A 20,567-nucleotide genomic window follows, 5' to 3' on the forward strand; every position below is an offset into this window, starting at 1 on the left:
AATTATTAGCTATAGATACTTACTTTTCAAGTCATTAAAGATTTTCTTTACTACATTGTTGAACATAGAGATTTTTCTGGGTTACATCTTCTTTTTATTCTCGAGTACAACGTTTCAGGGCTTGTTCTGGCCCCATCATCAGTTTACCAGAACAAGCCCTGAAACGTTGTACTCGAGAATAAAAAGAAGATGTAACCCAGAAAAATCTCTATGTTCATCAAATATCATCTTCTAAAATGCCAATCAAGCATCTACTACATTGTTGCCATCATGGGTTTTTACACCTCAGACTGAACCTGCTGAATACTGGTTGAGACAACTTCATCTACAACTGGACTGAAAATATATTCTGACACACAGCAGTGCTTGATATTTTTGGTCTTTGGTCAAATTAATTATTTCGATCAGCTGATGGAATCTTATACGCAAGCAGTTTTATGTGGTTTCAAAATTACGCACATATATTTTAATAAAAGTGTAAAATAATAATTAATGCCGACATTAAAAAGGGACATGTAAAACATGATTTAAAAAAAAAAAATTCTTACATATTTTATGTAAATATATGCAGATTATCTAGAGGTCTGATAAAAGATTCTTTGTGTGTCCTTTATTCACACCATACATGGGCAATATTTTAGAGGATGATAATGATTACTCAAGGTGGGTATTGCTAACAATCTTCATTTTGAATATCCTTCATCTCAGTCACTGCTTTTCCAAGTGGAGTGATATTTACTGTTATTGTTTGTTACCCCATGATGAAATAATGCTCTATCTAAATATCTCATTGTAAGTCATTTCACTTCAACCAGACAATATTACACAGTTACACAGACACACTTACTGATGGTTAAAGAGTTCAGTGCAACTGGCATTTGGCTCGCTGTGAATGTCCTTAGTGAGCAACAGAATCAATTTTGATTTAGTTTCTCTTTGAATGTATATGACTACATATATATATTAGAGAATGTTTATTCATGGATAAAATTGTTTATTTCAAGAAATTGTGAATTGAGGCTACTTCTCTTTCCCATGAAATATTGGATTGATAGTGGTTATTGTTTACTGGGACAAAACTACCTATATTGTAGCAGTGGGAGGTGGCCTCCTTCTGATACCTCAGGACAGTAAACTTAGTGCTGCTGCTGCTGCTGTTGCTGCTACTGCTACTGGTCTATACACATTTATTGAGTTATTCAGCTTCTTTCAAGTAAATACCATAGCAAATTAAGTCACATCTATGTGAGAATTCTAATGTGCAACAAAGAAGTAGTCTTAACAAGAATGTGTGAATTTTTCTCACGCATTAACAATAACAAGAGGAAATCTTGAAAGCAAAAAGATGGATGACTTTATTTGCATTAAAAATTGTTGGCTTTGTAGATGAATGTTTTTGGTAGTGGGTATGTTTGCTGGTGGTATTTAGTGAGGCCATCCCTCCCGCGCTTGAGGCCTGAATGTATTGGAGAGCTGTCCCCCTTGGCCTCATCCCCTATTCTGTTCATCCAACCAACTACATGTTCCAGCAGTGTAACCCACACAATATTCCTTTTCACAACCTTTCAATAATGTATTTATTTGTTACACAAATAAACGTTAGTCCCCTGGTGTGTCCCCTTATGGTGAGTCTAAGAAGCGGTTTTGAATCTTATATTTGCACTGTTCCCCAAGGAAAGCTCCCTACAAGAGTCTAACTACAACTGTGTGAACATCCTGGCTAAGTAAAACAGGCTCTTGTCACCATGATAACTAATTCTATTAGAGTTCTGTGTATTTCCAAGTTTCAACATCAGGCTTGAAAGGTGTGGCAATTTCTTTCATAGGAAGTAAGTGTTGGGGTGAGATGTGTGTATTCTATCATGGTCACACTAATACTGAGCACTGTGTTATCATTAAATGCCCAGATAAATGCTGGTTGACACAGGTATGTATGTTTATGAGCTTCTACCTGGTCTACAGTGTTGGGGGCTATATATTTCTCCCAAATCCTGAAATTCCTGCCACCTGTAAACACTTACATCCCAAGAATGTCTGTCCTATAATGAACTGCCTCTCTCTTGATGTTTCACGCCAATTTAAGGTTACCAGGTCAAACTGATTTATATGATAAATGAGGGAAGATTTCACTTACTAGCTAACTGTATGTATTAGTATACTAATTCCTACAGAATGTATATGTCCTAAATGACACAATAAACAAACACGAGTTTCTATTTCCACCAAGTATGACTGACAAATCGGAGATATATTGATATCAAGTCAATTGAGTACAAGTGAAGCTGGATGGGGTATGGTTGGGTATAGATTGGAGCTTGGGATGGGCGGGACATGTTTTGTTTCCTAACTGGTTCAGATAAGCTTTCAGCTTGTCACTTCAAACAACTGGCAAAAAGCAGCAGCAGTGGGTGCTGGCAGCGGTGGACAGGGACGGCTACATCACCTGCCTGCCATCTACGATGGACAAGGGGTGATAATTAGACAGGACATTGAGGGTAATGAAGCTGGAAACTGACACACAGACATGGGCATGCTTTGTGATGTTACTTCAGACATTATCTGCAAATTGTCTCATGCCATCTGTACTCAGCATGCCCTTCAGGAACAATAGTAATTATCTTTTCTCTTGCTCTTTTTGGGGTTGTTTTGTAACACCCAAAAGGTAAGTCACTATAACTGACAGTTAGATGCAGTCCAATATATGATATAGACAAATGGTTATTTCTCAACATTCCTTATGGTAGAGCATGCCTAACCTGACCAATCCCCTTGTAGGTGAATTTGCTTACATACATCAAGATATGAACACATGGAAGTGATAATGTAAGCCATATTTTATGGACACTATGTATAACCTATCATTCATATCACAGACATCCACAACTTCAAATTCAACCCAAACAACCTGGCATGCATTGAAATAACCAGGTATTCCCTCGGGATGAAAATGGACAAAGGACTAACAATTCAGACAGCCATCCACGCAGACATGGTGGCCACATTAGAGGATGAGGCTCCTTCATTTTACCACTGCTGGTAGTAGGTGAGCAGTGTATGGTAGTTTCAGAGGAAAGCGACTGTAATTGACACCTATGATTATCCAAGATCAATAAGACTTTAAACTGTAAACACCGCCAAGGAAAATGCTCATAAAATACATCTGATCATCACTGATCAACAACTCACTACGTCACATAGCAATTATGTTATGCATCTTGTAAAAGAGTTGAGAACATTCTAAAGAAAGGTTTCAACATGCTTGTTTCAAGGCTCCTGACTCGATGAGTAATATTCCAAGGTTTATACACCTCTCATGAGAATTAATTTTTGTTCTGAAGAGACCTTCTGGGCTTGTTGTTGAATGATCCTTCAGTTTATCAATATCAACAAAGACAACAGTCACAGCAGAGGAACTCATCTACCTTCCCCAAAGAAGAAGGCAAAGTCTGTTCCAGTCCGCGGCAAGGTGATGGCTTTGGATTCTTACCGATGGACTACCCATAAAAGATTCTTTGTGTGTCCTTTATTCACACCATACATGGGCAATATTTTAGAGGATGATAATGATTACTCAAGGTGGGTATTGCTAACAATCTTCATTTTGAATATCCTTCATCTCAGTCACTGCTTTTCCAAGTGGAGTGATATTTACTGTTATTGTTTGTTACCCCATGATGAAATAATGCTCTATCTAAATATCTCATTGTAAGTCATTTCACTTCAACCAGACAATATTACACAGTTACACAGACACACTTACTGATGGTTAAAGAGTTCAGTGCAACTGGCATTTGGCTCGCTGTGAATGTCCTTAGTGAGCAACAGAATCAATTTTGATTTAGTTTCTCTTTGAATGTATATGACTACATATATATATTAGAGAATGTTTATTCATGGATAAAATTGTTTATTTCAAGAAATTGTGAATTGAGGCTACTTCTCTTTCCCATGAAATATTGGATTGATAGTGGTTATTGTTTACTGGGACAAAACTACCTATATTGTAGCAGTGGGAGGTGGCCTCCTTCTGATACCTCAGGACAGTAAACTTAGTGCTGCTGCTGCTGCTGTTGCTGCTACTGCTACTGGTCTATACACATTTATTGAGTTATTCAGCTTCTTTCAAGTAAATACCATAGCAAATTAAGTCACATCTATGTGAGAATTCTAATGTGCAACAAAGAAGTAGTCTTAACAAGAATGTGTGAATTTTTCTCACGCATTAACAATAACAAGAGGAAATCTTGAAAGCAAAAAGATGGATGACTTTATTTGCATTAAAAATTGTTGGCTTTGTAGATGAATGTTTTTGGTAGTGGGTATGTTTGCTGGTGGTATTTAGTGAGGCCATCCCTCCCGCACTTGAGGCCTGAATGTATTGGAGAGCTGTCCCCCTTGGCCTCATCCCCTATTCTGTTCATCCAACCAACTACATGTTCCAGCAGTGTAACCCACACAATATTCCTTTTCACAACCTTTCAATAATGTATTTATTTGTTACACAAATAAACGTTAGTCCCCTGGTATTGTGTCCCCTTATGGTGAGTCTAAGAAGCGGTTTTGAATCTTATATTTGCACTGTTCCCCAAGGAAAGCTCCCTACAAGAGTCTAACTACAACTGTGTGAACATCCTGGCTAAGTAAACAGGCTCTTGTCACCATGATAACTAATTCTATTAGAGTTCTGTGTATTTCCAAGTTTCAACATCAGGCTTGAAAGGTGTGGCAATTTCTTTCATAGGAAGTAAGTGTTGGGGTGAGATGTGTGTATTCTATCATGGTCACACTAATACTGAGCACTGTGTTATGTTAAATGCCCAGATAAATGCTGGTTGACACAGGTATGTATGTTTATGAGCTTCTACCTGGTCTACAGTGTTGGGGGCTATATATTTCTCCCAAATCCTGAAATTCCTGCCACCTGTAAACACTTACATCCCAAGAATGTCTGTCCTATAATGAACTGCCTCTCTTGATGTTTACGCCAATTTAAGGTTACCAGGTCAAACTGATTTATATGATAAATGAGAAGATTTCACTTACTAGCTAACTGTATGTATTAGTATACTAATTCCTACAGAATGTACATGTCCTAAATGACACAATAAACAAACACGAGTTTCTATTTCCACCAAGTATGACTGACAAATCGGAGATATATTGATATCAAGTCAATTGAGTACAAGTGAAGCTGGATGGGTATGGTTGGGTATAGATTGGAAGCTTGGGATGAGCAGGACATGTTTATTTCTAACTGGTTCAGATAGCTTTCAGCTGTCACTAAACAACTGGCAAAAGCAGCAGCAGTGGGTGCTGGCAGCAGTGGACAGGGACAGCTACATCACTGCCTCCATCTACGATGGACAAGGGTGATAATTAGACAGGACATTGAGGGTACGAAGCTGGAAACTGACACACAGACATGAACATGCTTTGTGATGTTACTTCAGACATTGTCTGCAGTGTCTCATGCCATCTGTACTCAGCATGCCCTTCAGGAACAATAGTAATTATCTTTTCTCTTGCTCTTTTGGGGTTGTTTTTGTAACACCCAAAAAGGTAAGTCACTATAACTGACAGTTAGATGCAGTCCAATATATGATATAGACAAATGGTTATTTCTCAACATTCCTTATGGTAGAGCATGCCTAACCTGACCAATCCCTTGTAGGTGAATTTGCTTACATACATCAAGATATGAACACATGGAAGTGATAATGTAAACCTATTTTACGGACACTATGTATAACCTATCATTCATATCACAGACATCCACAACCAAATTCAACCCAAACAACCTGGCATGCATTGAAATAACCAGGTATTCCCTCGGGATGAAAATGGACAAAGGACTAACAATTCAGACAGCCATCCACGCAGACATGGTGGCCACATTAGGGGATGAGGCTCCTTCATTTGCCACTGCTGGTAGTAGGTGAGCAGTGTATGGTAGTTTCAGAGGAAAAGCGACTGAATGACCCTATGATTATCCAAGATCAATAAGACTTTAAACTGTAAACACCGCTAAGGAAAATGCTCATAAAATACATCTGATCATCACTGATCAACAACTCACTACACGTCACATAGCAATTATGTTATGCATCTTGTAAAGAGTTGAGAACATTCTAAAGAAAGGTTTCAACATGCTTGTTTCAAAGGCTCCTGACTCCCGATGAGTAATATTCCAGGTTTATCACCTCTCATGAGAATTAATTTTGTTCTGAAGAAGACCTTCTGGGCTTGTTGTTGAATGATCCTTCAGTTTATCAATATCAACAAAACAACAGTCACAGCAGAGGAATCATCTAAGGCCTCCAAAGAAGAAGGCAAAGTCTGTTCAGTCACGGCAAGGTGATGGCTTTGGATTCTTACCAGTGGACTACCCTCTGAAAAGTCAGACCATGAATGGTCAACATTATACAAGCTGCTGTGCAACTAAAAGGGGGACGTTTATATTTATCTTACCTCACATATAAATGTCGCTTTCTGATTGGCTGAGCACTCTTCTATTATTTTCAATGTACCCTGCTTACAAGCAAGTAATAGTTCAATGTACCCCGCTGTCAATGGCAGCTCTTTTGGTACTTCGTGGTAGTAATTCTTTATCTCGAATAACATTGTATCACGTATGATGTACGGAAATTACCAATGTTTTGCGAATGCAAATCGATGGAAGGGAGATAACTCTTAATCTGTTTTTCTTGTCAGCAAAATCTAGCGATGGCTACAAAAAGATTCATACCCGTGCTTTAAACAATACAAAATTAACATTAAGGTGTTCGGTAAGATAAATACTTTGTTCACTGGTCCCTCGGGGCCCAGGGGTTGATGTAAAGGGACATATCTCTTAATCTGTTTTCTTGTCAGCAAAATCTAGCGATGGCTACAAAAAGATTCATACCCGTGCTTTAAACAATACAAAATTAACATTAAGGTGTTCGGTAAGATAAATACTTTGTTCACTGGTCCCTCGGGGCCCAGGGGTTGATGTACCCTTGATGTTTGTTTATGTTCCCCTTGCCCTTCGGGCTCAGGGAACATAAACATCATCAAGGGTACATCAACCCATGTCCCCCTCAAGACGAGTGAACAACTTATAATGTCTACTTCTGCATTTTGAGGATCACAACATATATTCTTACTGTCACGTCACAAAATGTCACAAAAATCAAGCATTCTTTTACTAAGCAACTGCATGAACATATTAAGGCTGAATGTTGTAGAAAATTCATAGAAGGTACCGGTATGTTGTTCCACCAGGAATATTTTGTTGTCATGGCTGCAGTGCATGACCGTTGTTTTGAACTCCTCCATATTCACCTGATCCAGGTGAATTTTCCATCTCATCCTAATTTTGAAGAAAGAACAGTCTGGCAAGAATTTTGCAAAAGATGATGTCACTTTTGCTCTTTAAGACGAGGAAGAAGCCTTTTTCACCAGTGTAATCCAGACACACCAGCATCTTTGGCAGAAGTGTGTTAGAGGATCATTTGAAAAATAATTACCAATCAATGGAGTCCATCAGTCCACCTTCTTGCACTGCCCATGTAGTTCATGTGTGGGTGTGGCCTATGCATTTCTTGATTTATTGAGTTACAAGCAAACATCTGTCCACATTAGCCATCACTTTGCTGGAAATTAAATACAATTTATGTATATGACCTTCAGAAGGACAATGTGTAGTATGTGTTCTGTATTTCACAACTGGCTATCTTGGGTTTTTTTTTAAAAGCATTGGTCAAGAAATATTCCTTTCATGTCCCAAAATAAAGATGGATGGTCAACATACTGTATGAAAAGTACATGATATATTTGTTGCTGAATGGGATGTTTCACAAAATTATCCCCACTGTTTTGTGACTGCAATAGGTTCAGCCATGACAGGATACTGTGATTCATTGGCGTACATAAGCGTTAACATCCAAGTCATTACACAGAAACAAAGGCATTACCCAAATCAGCCCGCCCAATGGTTAATTGCAGGAATACAGCTTTTTTAGATGTCAGGAAATTTGTTCTTTGCTGTGTGTGAAATATCAAAGTGTGTTCAATGTGTGAAGTTGGTGACTACAGAGGAGTTGTGTGATGAACAACCAGCCCTCCTGTCAGGTCTCTCAATCTAATGAGGAAAGGGACCAGCTTGTGCAATTCGCTTCACTTTGCTCACAAGCTTGCAAGGAACAAGAACATTCAGCAAACTGTTGAGTGATGGCAGCTACAGGGTAGGAGAGATGTGTGTAAAATATCAACACATAGACAGACAGCTAACTAGGAACCCAGTTTTTCAATGTGTGCATAAGGCTCTTTTTTGAAAGGTTCAGATAAATACTAAATGATTGGGAACATATGTCACATTTTAGCACTCAAATTTCTTTAATCTTGGATATTTGATAAACAATAAAATTCTCTTCAGTTTGAACTATGAAACCGCTCCAAACGATGACTGTTTTTCACGTTTTACAAAAAAAGCATAATCAGGAATAAGTAGTTATATAGTAAATATTTGAAATTGAAGATATAACTGAATTAAGTTACCAGGCAAATTTACATAAAGAAAATTGTGTATCCTTTACAATGATGGCATGTACTTGATAGTGCAAACATGTTAATCACTATACTAACTATGATATATCTAACCATTTCACCTCTGATAGTCTGTATAAACATGTACTCAAAGTTTGTTTAATTATGATGTCATCTGTAAACACACGCTGATAAAATCGCACCAAATATTTTGCTGTGGCTGGTTGACTGGGTTCAGGAAAGTTTCCCAATCAGTGAGGATAAGGGGCAGGGGTAATTGGCAGGTAATGTCCTCAGAATGCTCCCATATTGATGGTGGAAAAGGGAAGGAGCAAAAAAAGTGCACTACAATTTCATGGTCATGTGAAACAGTTTTAGAAATATGGCAGGCTGGCATGAGCGCCATCAGAGTGCTGTCACTGATATTCTGGAAAAAGCTAGTGGCGGTTGTTTCAGTATGTATGGCCATGACCACACTTGATGTCAGTTCTGCTTCTGAGTGCTTCTCTTCATTTGAACTTGTGTAATCCTTTTATTTCAGCTGTGATGACTGTTCCAGATGTTTCATTATGGTAGTACCATGCACAATAGAGACTTGAAAACAGCCGTCTGTTGGGAGCATTTGGGCTCCTATTAATTCCACTGTTCATGGTCTGATTGTTATTTTCATACCCTACAATTCTCAACTGTAAGCATGAAAGGGAAGTATGTAAATGTTGTTATTGAACGTGTGATGATCCTACATCACCTAATTCTATAGAAATAAGGCGTGACAGTGTCACCCTCTTCCCTCCTGCTGTTCATAATGAAGCCCCCTTCGTTAGCTGCAAGCCAGCGTCAATCAACTCACAATTCAAAAAAAAATGTCCTCCCACTTTGGTAAAGATTCAAGAAATGTGGTTTGACATTGAGTGTTGTTGGTGTGACCTGACACCATGACAGATTTGTTCCTCCCTACACATGGCAGTAGCTGGGAGAGTTGAGTCAGGGGTAACACAGACACAACCTGAAGAAAGTGATGGTGTATTGTGGAGCTTGTGTGGCTGTGCTGGAGCAGCTTGGAGTAAATATGGTGTGCCCTGTGTCCCAGAGTGTCTGCACTGTGGATACTTGCTGACAGTAATCACATGGTGATGAAGTTGTCAGCAGATAACTTTTACAACTTCACTGTGTTTCCAGTGGAGGAAATTGAAGGTTGGTCAATTTCGTCGGTCAAGAGTATGGGTAACATTGGCTTCTACCGTATATGTTGTTTAAGCATTATGTGAAACTGCAGATTGGTGTTATTTGGCATAAGAAAGTTAAACAGTGCTGATTAATTTGTTAATTACACTAATTACACCTAGACACGATATAAGTTTTATGCTATTAAAAAAAAAACTAAAGACCTTAATTATTAATTAAACTTAACATTTCTTCGCATGACAGGTTATCCTCAGCTGCAGTGATTTTGTAGTTTTTTATGTTGTTTATGTTCTGTAATTTTGCACTCCCCTATCGAAGTCTGTAATGGAAGTATAAATATTTATGCTCCTTGATATAAATACCAATGGTTTACTCTCAGCTAATTTACTAATGAGATGTAGTGGAATCTATTAGGAGGAAACACTCCCATGGCCTGTCTGAACCAAGGGCTGTTTACTCAGTCTGCAGTCATCATACAGAAGAAGCTAAGGTTGTACTGGTATACATGTCAGAAAGCAACCTCATATTCCTGGTGTCTTCATCCTGCTGAATCCCTGTCTGCGGATCACCAGGGAATATCTCACTGCCTTACAGGCCGGATATGATATGTCTTATTGCAATGAAGCTGACATAAATGTAGGCCAGTGTCACAAAGTTTGTGAATAATCCCTTAATCTTCACTGCAACTTAATCAGCCGTGCACAGATTCCATTCACTTTCAAAACTAAAATCAACAGCAACCACAGTTTTCTTACCGCAATGTGCAAGGGTCATCTGGACAACACTACTTGTTTATTTGTCAGTATGTCAGTGAGTGGTTACTCTTCTGCTTCACGCAGCTTTATGCAGCCATACTCCAGCAAAATCATTGCAGGAGACACCACACATGTCAATGTATGTATTTGTAACTAATGGCAAAATAGTTTATACCCTTTCTAATGTGTGAATTTTTTTACCTGATTAATAGAGTTAAAATTGTGATAATGAGGAAAGTTAAAAACTTGGAGTATAAGTCTTCTGGTACTGGCAAATGTTTGTAAATTCTAACACAAGCTAATTAAGCTGTGCAACATAGTTTAATACTCTGTTCTCAATAATAAAGGGGGCGCTTATCAAAACAACACAAGTTAAGCATACTTGAGAGATTGAGCAGTAGTTATCAAACTTTGTTTAATCATTGATAAAATTAAAATGTTTTCAAAAATAGTTACAAGGCAATTATGTACACCTTCTACACTGAAGGGTTTTGTCAATACATCTGTAACAGGGACTGTCATGTACAGTTTTAGACTGAGTAATGGATACTCTTAAAGACTGGGCCTAGATTTTCGAAGCTCTCTTAGTGCTAAGATAGTCATTAGTTAATGTTAATGTATGGCACTTACAAATATTTTAGCGCAAAGAGAGCTTCGAAAATCTAGGCCCAGGTCAACAGGTTGGTCAGGAGAACACTTTTTGGAGAGCAGGGCCCTTAAAACAGCAAATACGGTTATTAATTAGAATCAAGTGCAAAAAATGTTCAGGTTTTTGTTAGTTGGCAACAGTTTTATCAATCTAGTCAACATGTTGAAAACAAGAACTTCTGCTTGACATTTCTGCTAGGGATTATTCCTAAGTCTGGCATTAAGATGCCATTGTATCAAATATCCCACTGACTCTTTACTTCTTAGAGCAAGCATGCTAATCACAAGGGATCAAGATACCCTAATCAGAAAAATTGAGTGTCTCAAACATCATGAATCATTTCATTCCATCAAGAAGTTCCAAGATATGAATACCAAGTTTGAAAGCCTGTGTTTTATGGTTGTGAGTCAGATGATCTCGATGATCACAGTTGCTACATGTATCACAAGCCATAAGCAAGGCTACCATACAGCAAACACACCTAATCCCACTGATATTACATGAACAGGAGATAATTTAAGCAAACACAGTAGACATGATGTGATACAAAAGATCAGGTAGCTGCAATCATGAAGTGGTTGCAGCAGCTTTGTATGGGGTCAGAGTCAGAGCTAGGGTCGGTGTATTGCAGGTAGACTTTGCTACCCACACAATGCATAGCTCACACACACCCATTACCAATATCACTGTACTTGTATGGCTACCACTTAAAGGAGCATCCACAATCCTGAAATGCCCATATCTGGCTACAATCACACAAATGTGCTGGACAATTCACTTCATGATGAATGGCATCCTTCGAACTAGGAGTCCACAGATAGGCCGTAGTGATAGTGGGACACAAACACACGCCTCTCTCTAATTGATTTGGTTTATCTTTAAACTTTGTTCTCCCAAGGATGAATGCTCATTGATATGGTTGCTGTAATGTATCCTTAGGACACGACTGGTTCTGATAACATTTCCTAAACCAATCAAATTTAAAAGCTGTTGCTTTCGCTTATTTTTTTGTCAATACCAAGTGCAGACTGTAAATTTATGAAGTTAGGAAATCTCTGTTTTAATAATATTTAGTAGATATGTTCTGAGGGTCTGCTTCCATTAGTTTCTCTGAGTTGGAGCCAGTCAATGATATTTTACAAAGTTTTAAAGACATCAGCATACATTCAAACACTTACTTTTTGTGTGATATTGTTTTTGAGTATTTTTGGGAACAAATAATTTTGTTCAATGAAATAAGGACCAGGCTCTGATTTGGATCAGGCCATGAAAGTAAACTGAAGCTCATGTGGGCCAGGGTACTTGACAGTGAGTGAGTGAGTTTAGTTTTACACCGCACTCTGGCAATATTCCAGCTATATGGCGGCGTACTTGACAAAGTAAATATGGTGAATTTATAAGGTGATTTATATTTCTGTACATGCATGTGCAGCAGTGTTACTGCAAGTGTCCGTAGTGGGAGCTGCTAGCTATGCACTGCTACCACAGCAACTGAGCCTGGTTAACCAGCACCTTGTCTCTCTAAACAGTACCATGAAATGGATAGCAACCTCCAAAGCTGTTTTGACAGTTACTTCTTGATTGATATTATAATCACATGCAATCATGTCATGCAAAAATTCATATATCAAGATCTGGTATCTTTGTTTGTGGAAATACAATTGTACCCAGGAAATTGCATTGCTTTTCACTGATAGTCGGCAATCAGAACAATGTTCATAGGCACCTTGAGGAATGAAATCGTATTATGCTATCAGGTATTGACTGGACATCAGTGATGTCAATAGTCCTGATACAGATGTGAATGCTTTACAGAGTAAGTCTGATTTCAAATTACAATACTCCACACTATAGTCACACATACACCACCATCCAACTGTAGTCCCAGAGTCAGTAATGGTGATACAGTTATTTCAAAGTGTTGACTGTGAACAAAGATATTTTGTATAACTGTGAGACTTAATACCAGATGGTGGTCATTATCAAAATAGTAAAATGGTGTTGATGACCAGAAGCTGTAAATGATTCTAACCATTATCAGTTGATTAATTACCTCAACTCCATTGAGAAATACAGAACTACAGTAGTGTTAATGTGGGGTTGAAAGGATGGTCAGATGTATGACTTGTTGGTCATGTGTTGCTGTCCAATGAGTTTAACGTTACCCAATAGTAGCCTAAATACACCCAGTTAAGTAATGCAACCATACTTATCTGTATTCAAAACAACTGATCACTGTGACTGAAGTTTGTTTCCTATTATTATGACAGTCAGCATCAAAGTAATTGCATGGACATTTCTAAATGTACAGAGGCCCAGATAAGCTGCATATCCGGGTAAAATTACGCATTGAAAAATAATTGTAGCGTACCAATTACGCATTTAAAATGTTAGATATGCAGAAAGTTTAAAACAAATGCATACAGAATATATTAATAAAAATCGCTTTCGTAATGAAAAAGACATCGATTGCTATCAAGTTGTACTGTTAGTATAGGACAAGTGTTGTACTGTCAGTATAGGATGAGTGATTTTTTATGAAATCATTTCCATTATATTTAAGTAGGTTTTGATTACCGCCTCGTTTTCCATTGACTGCTAGTTTACAGTAACATCGGTAAAAATGTGTGAATTTAAATGGCTTCCGTATTTTACCCCATTCCATGTGCGTACAACTTCTGCTTACCACGTTCATGAGGGTCCGTATAACCTTAGTGTTGATTATATATATTTTACATAAAAACTGTAATTAAAATTACACAATGCTAGGTTATATTTCTTTGGGTTAAATAATAGTACTCTGTATTATATTTTACTGACGACAGCGTCAGAATTTGTCCCGTTATATTATTGTGCATGTTTGAACTTGTTCGCCGGGAAACATGTGCACAGCTGATTGCTATTTCCGGCTCAGATACACACGGTAATCTTAATCCCTACAAATAATACAATGCCCAGCAAAAACAACTTAGAACTTAAAAGGTAAATAATCTTGTCTAGTGATGTTTAATTGCAAATTTGACGTCTTTACTGACAAAGTCGTCTTCTGTTGTTTGTTCACGCGAAGTGATACGATGTTGTTTTCTTACCCCTGGAAAAAAGTTTGACGAAAGCGTAACCCATGGATAAGACAACCCCCTTCTACAGACTGATTTTTTGGGTCCTCAAAATTCAGCTTATAGACGGTAATATATGGTAGGTATGACATAAGGCAGAACATACCTCCTTAGTAAAATTACTCAATGGCATATACTTAGGTGAGTAAAATGATTGAAATACGCACATATTTGAAAGCAGTGGGTAACAGAAAAAGAAATACCCACTCAACATTCATAATACCCACTCCAAAAAAATACAGTGGGTACAGTACCCACATGACCTAAATTTTATCTGGAGCTCTGATATATATTTTGCAACTATTTGGTTCATATGCATTAGATGAGGTGAGCGAATTCAGCTGGGTCATTAAACTATGAATTGGAGTGTAACACTATAACTAAGGCTTTGTAGTTATGGAGACTTGACAGTCTTGTAGATATATCAGATGACAGAATAATTGTGACAACGAGACTGAAAACTGGCAATTAAAGAAAGGTACTTGAAAGACTGGTCTTTTATCGTTTTCTGTGATGCATTATTCTGGGGTGACTCAAGAATTTGAATCTTTTAATTAAAATTGGGATGAAATCAAACCTAAAAAGTGGGATCTTCTAGTCAACAAGTTCAGCTCCCACCCTAGAATTAGGTCTACTTGTGTTTCAAGCAACTCCAATGTTCTGATATAAAATAAATGGGTTAGCCGAGGAGTGTACCCTGGAAACAATCTAGGGGTATGTCACCCAGGCGAGGGCATCTATTCAGTCCGGCTGTGAGTTATGTTCATTACTACTTTACAACCAGGTGAAACTAATCTAGCAAAATGGACAAATATTCAGGAAGACAGATGTTCAAATTTACTCGTGGTATTAATGTGGACAGGGTCTCCAAGCAAGAAATTACAAGACGCCAGGTAGTAAACAAGCCAAAGGTAGCCTTTGGTGACAATGCCCACATTCACAAAGACTGGCAACTGCTGCAGTTTATCAACCTTGTACACTGAATCTGCAGCTATGGCCATGTAGTGAGGGATGCCACAGACCAGATAGTGAGGGATGCCACAGGCCCTGTAATGTAGCGTGCATCTGGTACTCTGGCCACATTGTGAGGGATGACACAGGCCAGATAGTGAGGGATGACACAGGCCCTGTAATGTAGTGTGCATCTGGTACTCTGGCCAGATAGTGAGGGATGCCACAGACCAGATAGTGAGGGATACCACAGGCCCTGTAATGTAGTGTGCATCTGGTACTCTGGCCAGATAGTGAGGGATGCCACAGGCCCTGTAATGTAGTGTGCATCTGGTACTCTGGCCAGATAGTGAGGGATGACACAGGCCAGATAGTGAAGGATGCCACAGACCAGATAGTGAGGGATGCCACAGGCCCTGTAATGTAGTGTGCATCTGGTACTCTGGCCAGATAGTGAGGGATGCCACAGGCCCTGTAATGTAGTGTGCATCTGGTACTCTGGCCAGATAGTGAGGGATGACACAGGCCAGATAGTGAGGGATGACACAGGCCGTGTACACCACATGTTCAGCATTGGTCATGTACTGAAGGATCTTAGGCATCAGTTTCTGTATATGTAATGTTAGCCAAGTAGCCAGAGATGAAATACTGTTTTCATATATTATTAGCACTGAAAAAGTTGTGAAGTATATCCTCTATTTGTTAATGATTAGTTAAAATTGGTAATTGGTTTTTAAAAAGATTTTTGAGTTGAAGTGTATGTTTGCTCCCCAGCCTGTTTCGATAGACAGCTGAGGCCATCAGGGAGCTGAAAAAATAGCAGGAGAAATCCTGGGTGATCAGTCTGCAGCCACTTCCTTATTGAACACTTTGATGTCAGGCCATCACATTTCTTACAGGTTTCAAGTTTGTTTTTGCAGTTGTGAATTATTTCCCGTAGGTACTGGATTTTCAGGCCTGACCTGGACCATGTGACATCGATATAACGCTGTGGCTCCCCGTTACCCACACAATGTAAAACATTACATATACTGTTACCATAACAGCAATATGGGCATGTAATCAGTTGCTTTATTCGCTCTTCCTGGTTTCATTTGATATTACCTGGGTATGCTTACTTGTTAAAAATAGCAAAATATTACATCCCTAGGTAGCAGTTAGTAATGGGATTGTGAGAAGTATTTGTGAAGCAAATACCAAACATGCACATAAAAATAGGAATTAGAGACATTTATTAACATATTCTGACATTACCAAATAAATTCACTTGATACAGGTAATGTTTTGTGGTGGTTATATTTCTAGTTGCTTGTTAGTCAGTCTCTAACTTCTTCCTATAGTGAAAGAGATAGGAACCTGTTGTATGACTTAGCAGGTGCCCCCACCTATCAGGAACTATCATAGCTTATCGCTGTTGTATGCGTTTCCCCCAGCAGTCTGACTGGCTGAGCTTAGAGGCTGGCTGAGTGATGGCCATACCTCCCTCCTCCTCCTCTTGAAATTGCCAGCCTCTACACCCAGTGGGGGACAGACAGCCGCCATGCTTGGCTTTTCATCTTGGCCTGCCTCAAAAGCGCATGTGTACAGCTTCTCCAAGGATACCAGCCACATTGACAATGTAAAACATCACAAATAACCTATCATAATTACCATAATATATGTCATTGTAAATCTTACATTAACATCTTACAATCATTATTATGCAACCGTATACCTGACACAGAATTAGACAATACACAAATGTAACTAAAATCTACACTTGAAAGTTGTATTTCAGTTGTTTTCATAACGCTGTTAGTTCCTGGGTGGTGCTGACTTCCTATCTTGTAACCAGAGAGCGATTCAGAACTCACATGTTTCTGAAAGGAAGTCATTCATGCCCTTTCCATGATAACAACTTGTCAACTTGTGAGAGATGTCTGCTAATCTTACTGGTCTCTCCTGCTAGTTGATCAGCTGCATTGGTCAGACGTGTCTGCAGACAGCAGTGTATGTGGCAACCTAGCAGGGTGAAGGCCAGGCAGATGCAAACACCTTCCATACATACAGTAATCTCAGCTCAACTACCCAGCTAATACACATGGATCAGGGAGTTTCATGGCACTTGATAACATGCTTGTATGTTGTTTGTGTTCCCTATGACATTATACTCACAACAAAACCTGCACATTGTATTGAGGATGTGCTTTTCTCACCAATACCTGATATTCAATGCAAAGAACAAGAGAGATGCTGCAGGCAGTTTACTTTGTAACAACTGCAGATAAAGGCTGACTTGACTCAACCAAAGATTTGTACTCCACCTGTAAAACAAGGAGTTAGAGACTAACAACCTACTCCTCAGTCAGTGACGATCACATAGGTAATAATTATCGCTTGTTGTGTGATGGACAAGAGGTCTAAGAGTAATACTGCTGAACAAACATATATGGATCATGTAGGACAGACACCAACCTGTTTTGGGGAATCAGCTATGCCCTCAAGAACATCCAGCATGCATGACATACAGTTGGGATACTGTCATATTCCTTTTATTCTAAGAATAACTTGCTAATAAGAACGAAACAAAGTAAGAGCATCATAGTTTTCAAAAGATACAATAATAAAGAAATCTCTGATAAACACAAGAAAATGAGGACGGTCATATAATTCTTGGTATCAGAGGGTGCTCATTGAAATGTTTTGCTTAATGTGGCAATTAGGGTAGATGTAATTGGTATTATTCATTGTGAGACCTGCATGTCATTATCTGTAGGAGGTGGAAGCTTTATGTTAAGGAATCATCATATATCTATGTCAAATTTTGAGTGAGTTTAGTTTTACGCTGCACTCCGCAATATTCCAGCTATGTGGCGGCGGTCTGTAAATAATCAAGTCTGGACCAGACAATCCAGTGATCAACAGCATGAGCATCGATCTGCGCATTTGAGTATGTCAAATTTTGAAGAAATAACTTTTACAGATGGAATGAGTAGTATACACAATGTTTTTATGTGGGGGCTAGGAGCCGAATTGGGGTGAAAGGGCTTGATGAGGGTGAGTGGTCCCCTTCTCTCATTGTGTAACTCACTGTACTTTCTGTATTCAGTTCTTCCTATGATAGCTTTATTGCAGCAGCTACAATTACCATCCTGCGTCAGGTATTCACATGCATTATCTTTTTGCCTTAGTATTTTGATATGATTCAGTAAATCCTCAGCTACATTTAGATTTTCACTTTAAGAAAATCTCAGATATTCATTGTTTAATGTGTTAATCTGTATCAAATTTCCCATTATTATACAATTAATATTTCAATTGCTTTGGGTTTTTTTCGGCCTATATTTGTAAAAACAAATCTATTATCCTTAATGCTCAGAAAATTGTGGCCAGAATTGTACTGCTAACATTTGAGACAAATCCCCAACAGCATATGGCCACATAAATTTCATTATGCTTTATTAAATCCACAGTAGCCTTGTTTGATAAATTTCATTATGTCATTATTAAATCCACAGGTCCCTAATTTTCAAGCTTATCTGCCCACAGTGATTTGTTCAGCTTGATGAATGCAGGGCCTGAATTGATCAGTGTTTTAAATTGGCCCATACAAATTAAAAATTGTTGGTTTTTGCAATTGATCAGTGTTTTACTGAGAAATAGATTTAGAGAATCTTCTTCAACAACACTGCTGACTTGTAGAATGGTGCCACATCTAAGGACCTATTCAAAGACAAATTAATCCCAATTCAGTCCTGTCTGATCAGATCCTGCCAAATGGTGTCATCACGGCATGAAAACTAAACTGATGGCTAAGTGTAGGCTAATTCGCCATAGCCAACAACTTGACTAATGAGGGACAGCTCTGGCTCTGGAGATGTCCAGAGACTGTGGCATGCATGTATGTATGGATGATCTGGCTGTTACATAAGAGCTTACATAAATCTAGCACAATTGTCGCAGTTATGGTCATACAAGAAGTGTAGTATCAGAGTGTTATGTTTCACACCTTTCAGAAATACTGCATTTCATACCATGCCTGAATCACCTGTACAAATTGATCAGAGAATTGAAAATAGATGCTAATGCTGAGTCTTGGTATCTCCTGTCTCATCCTGGAGAGTGTCTGTACGCACACACCTGCGTGTATAATAAACATATTATGGGACATGACTTGTTTGACAGTTCTCATTACAAGGCCTGCAATCCTGTGTGGAAATAACCTTGTTCATAAACACCATTCTGACTGCCTTCATCTGATGGGCTAATGTAGCTTCTTGCTTGAGCTAATGGAACAGGACCCACTAGGTCTCCACCAATGTTGACTTTAGAAACCAGACTCTGCACTGTTGCTACAAACAGCCTCCATTACCGTAGTGCAGCATTTCCTCAACTATCATTAAAACGTTATATATATTTGTTACACCCCTGTTTGAAAAATGTAGGGATATAGTGAACGGCATGTCCATATATCAACCCCTCCATCATCCAGCAGAACTCTAAAACTGTTATATATTTCCTATCTTAACCTGCTACACTGATCTGTCTAGTGGTAAAGTGGTGCCTTGTGTATGATTTGGGAATTTTGTTATTTTATTTTCAAATTTTTCATGGCAATAAAAAATGAAGGGTTGTGCTCATTTTTGATGGGAGAACTCTGAAAACATTGAATATTCCTTGTTAAACCCTGCTATACAGATCAGTCTACAGGTTATGTAATTACAATTTCTATTTTATGTTTTTCTTGATGACAGGTAGGACTGAAAATCAGGGTTGTGCAAATGTCTGAGAGGAGAACTCAAAAACTATGAAATATTTCTTGATGAAAAGTACCGGTACTATGCAGATAAGTCTAGTGGTGAAGTGGTACCTTTTGATGTTTGGATTATTATTTTATTTATGGATTTCCCCACATTCAGGTGTGGCTTTGTATAAAGGTGGGAGTGGCATAGTGATTTCCTGAAATTGAAGTGTTACAGTTATCAATGAGTATGATTTCTCAATGTTCCATGTACTAAATATGCATTAATTTTGCATGTGTAGGATAGGGGGTAAATGTAATGTGCGATCAGCCTGCTTTATCTGTATGTGTAAACTTGTGTAATGTGTAGCATCTTGTGCCTTGCCAGGCCTGTCTCCAGAGATGTGTGGGCTCCATGTGGCAAGAGATGATCAGAGACTTGGTACCTGCTCAGGGGACATAGTTAGATTACTGCCAACAGTGATGCACACAAGCTGCTCACATGCATCCTTGCCCTAGTAGTTCCAGTGTCCAACAGACTCCAAACATTTGGCTATGTGTGGAGGAAGTTTACAGTACAGCAGCAGTCCGTCAGGCTGATGTCAGCAGCATGGCCCTGGTCATGACAGTCTGACCTTTCCAACCTGGGCTGCTTCCCCAACCTC

Source organism: Haliotis rubra, unplaced genomic scaffold, assembly GCF_003918875.1.
Source record: "Haliotis rubra isolate DU_JTF1 unplaced genomic scaffold, ASM391887v1 Scf110, whole genome shotgun sequence".
Lineage (NCBI taxonomy): Eukaryota > Metazoa > Mollusca > Gastropoda > Lepetellida > Haliotidae > Haliotis > Haliotis rubra.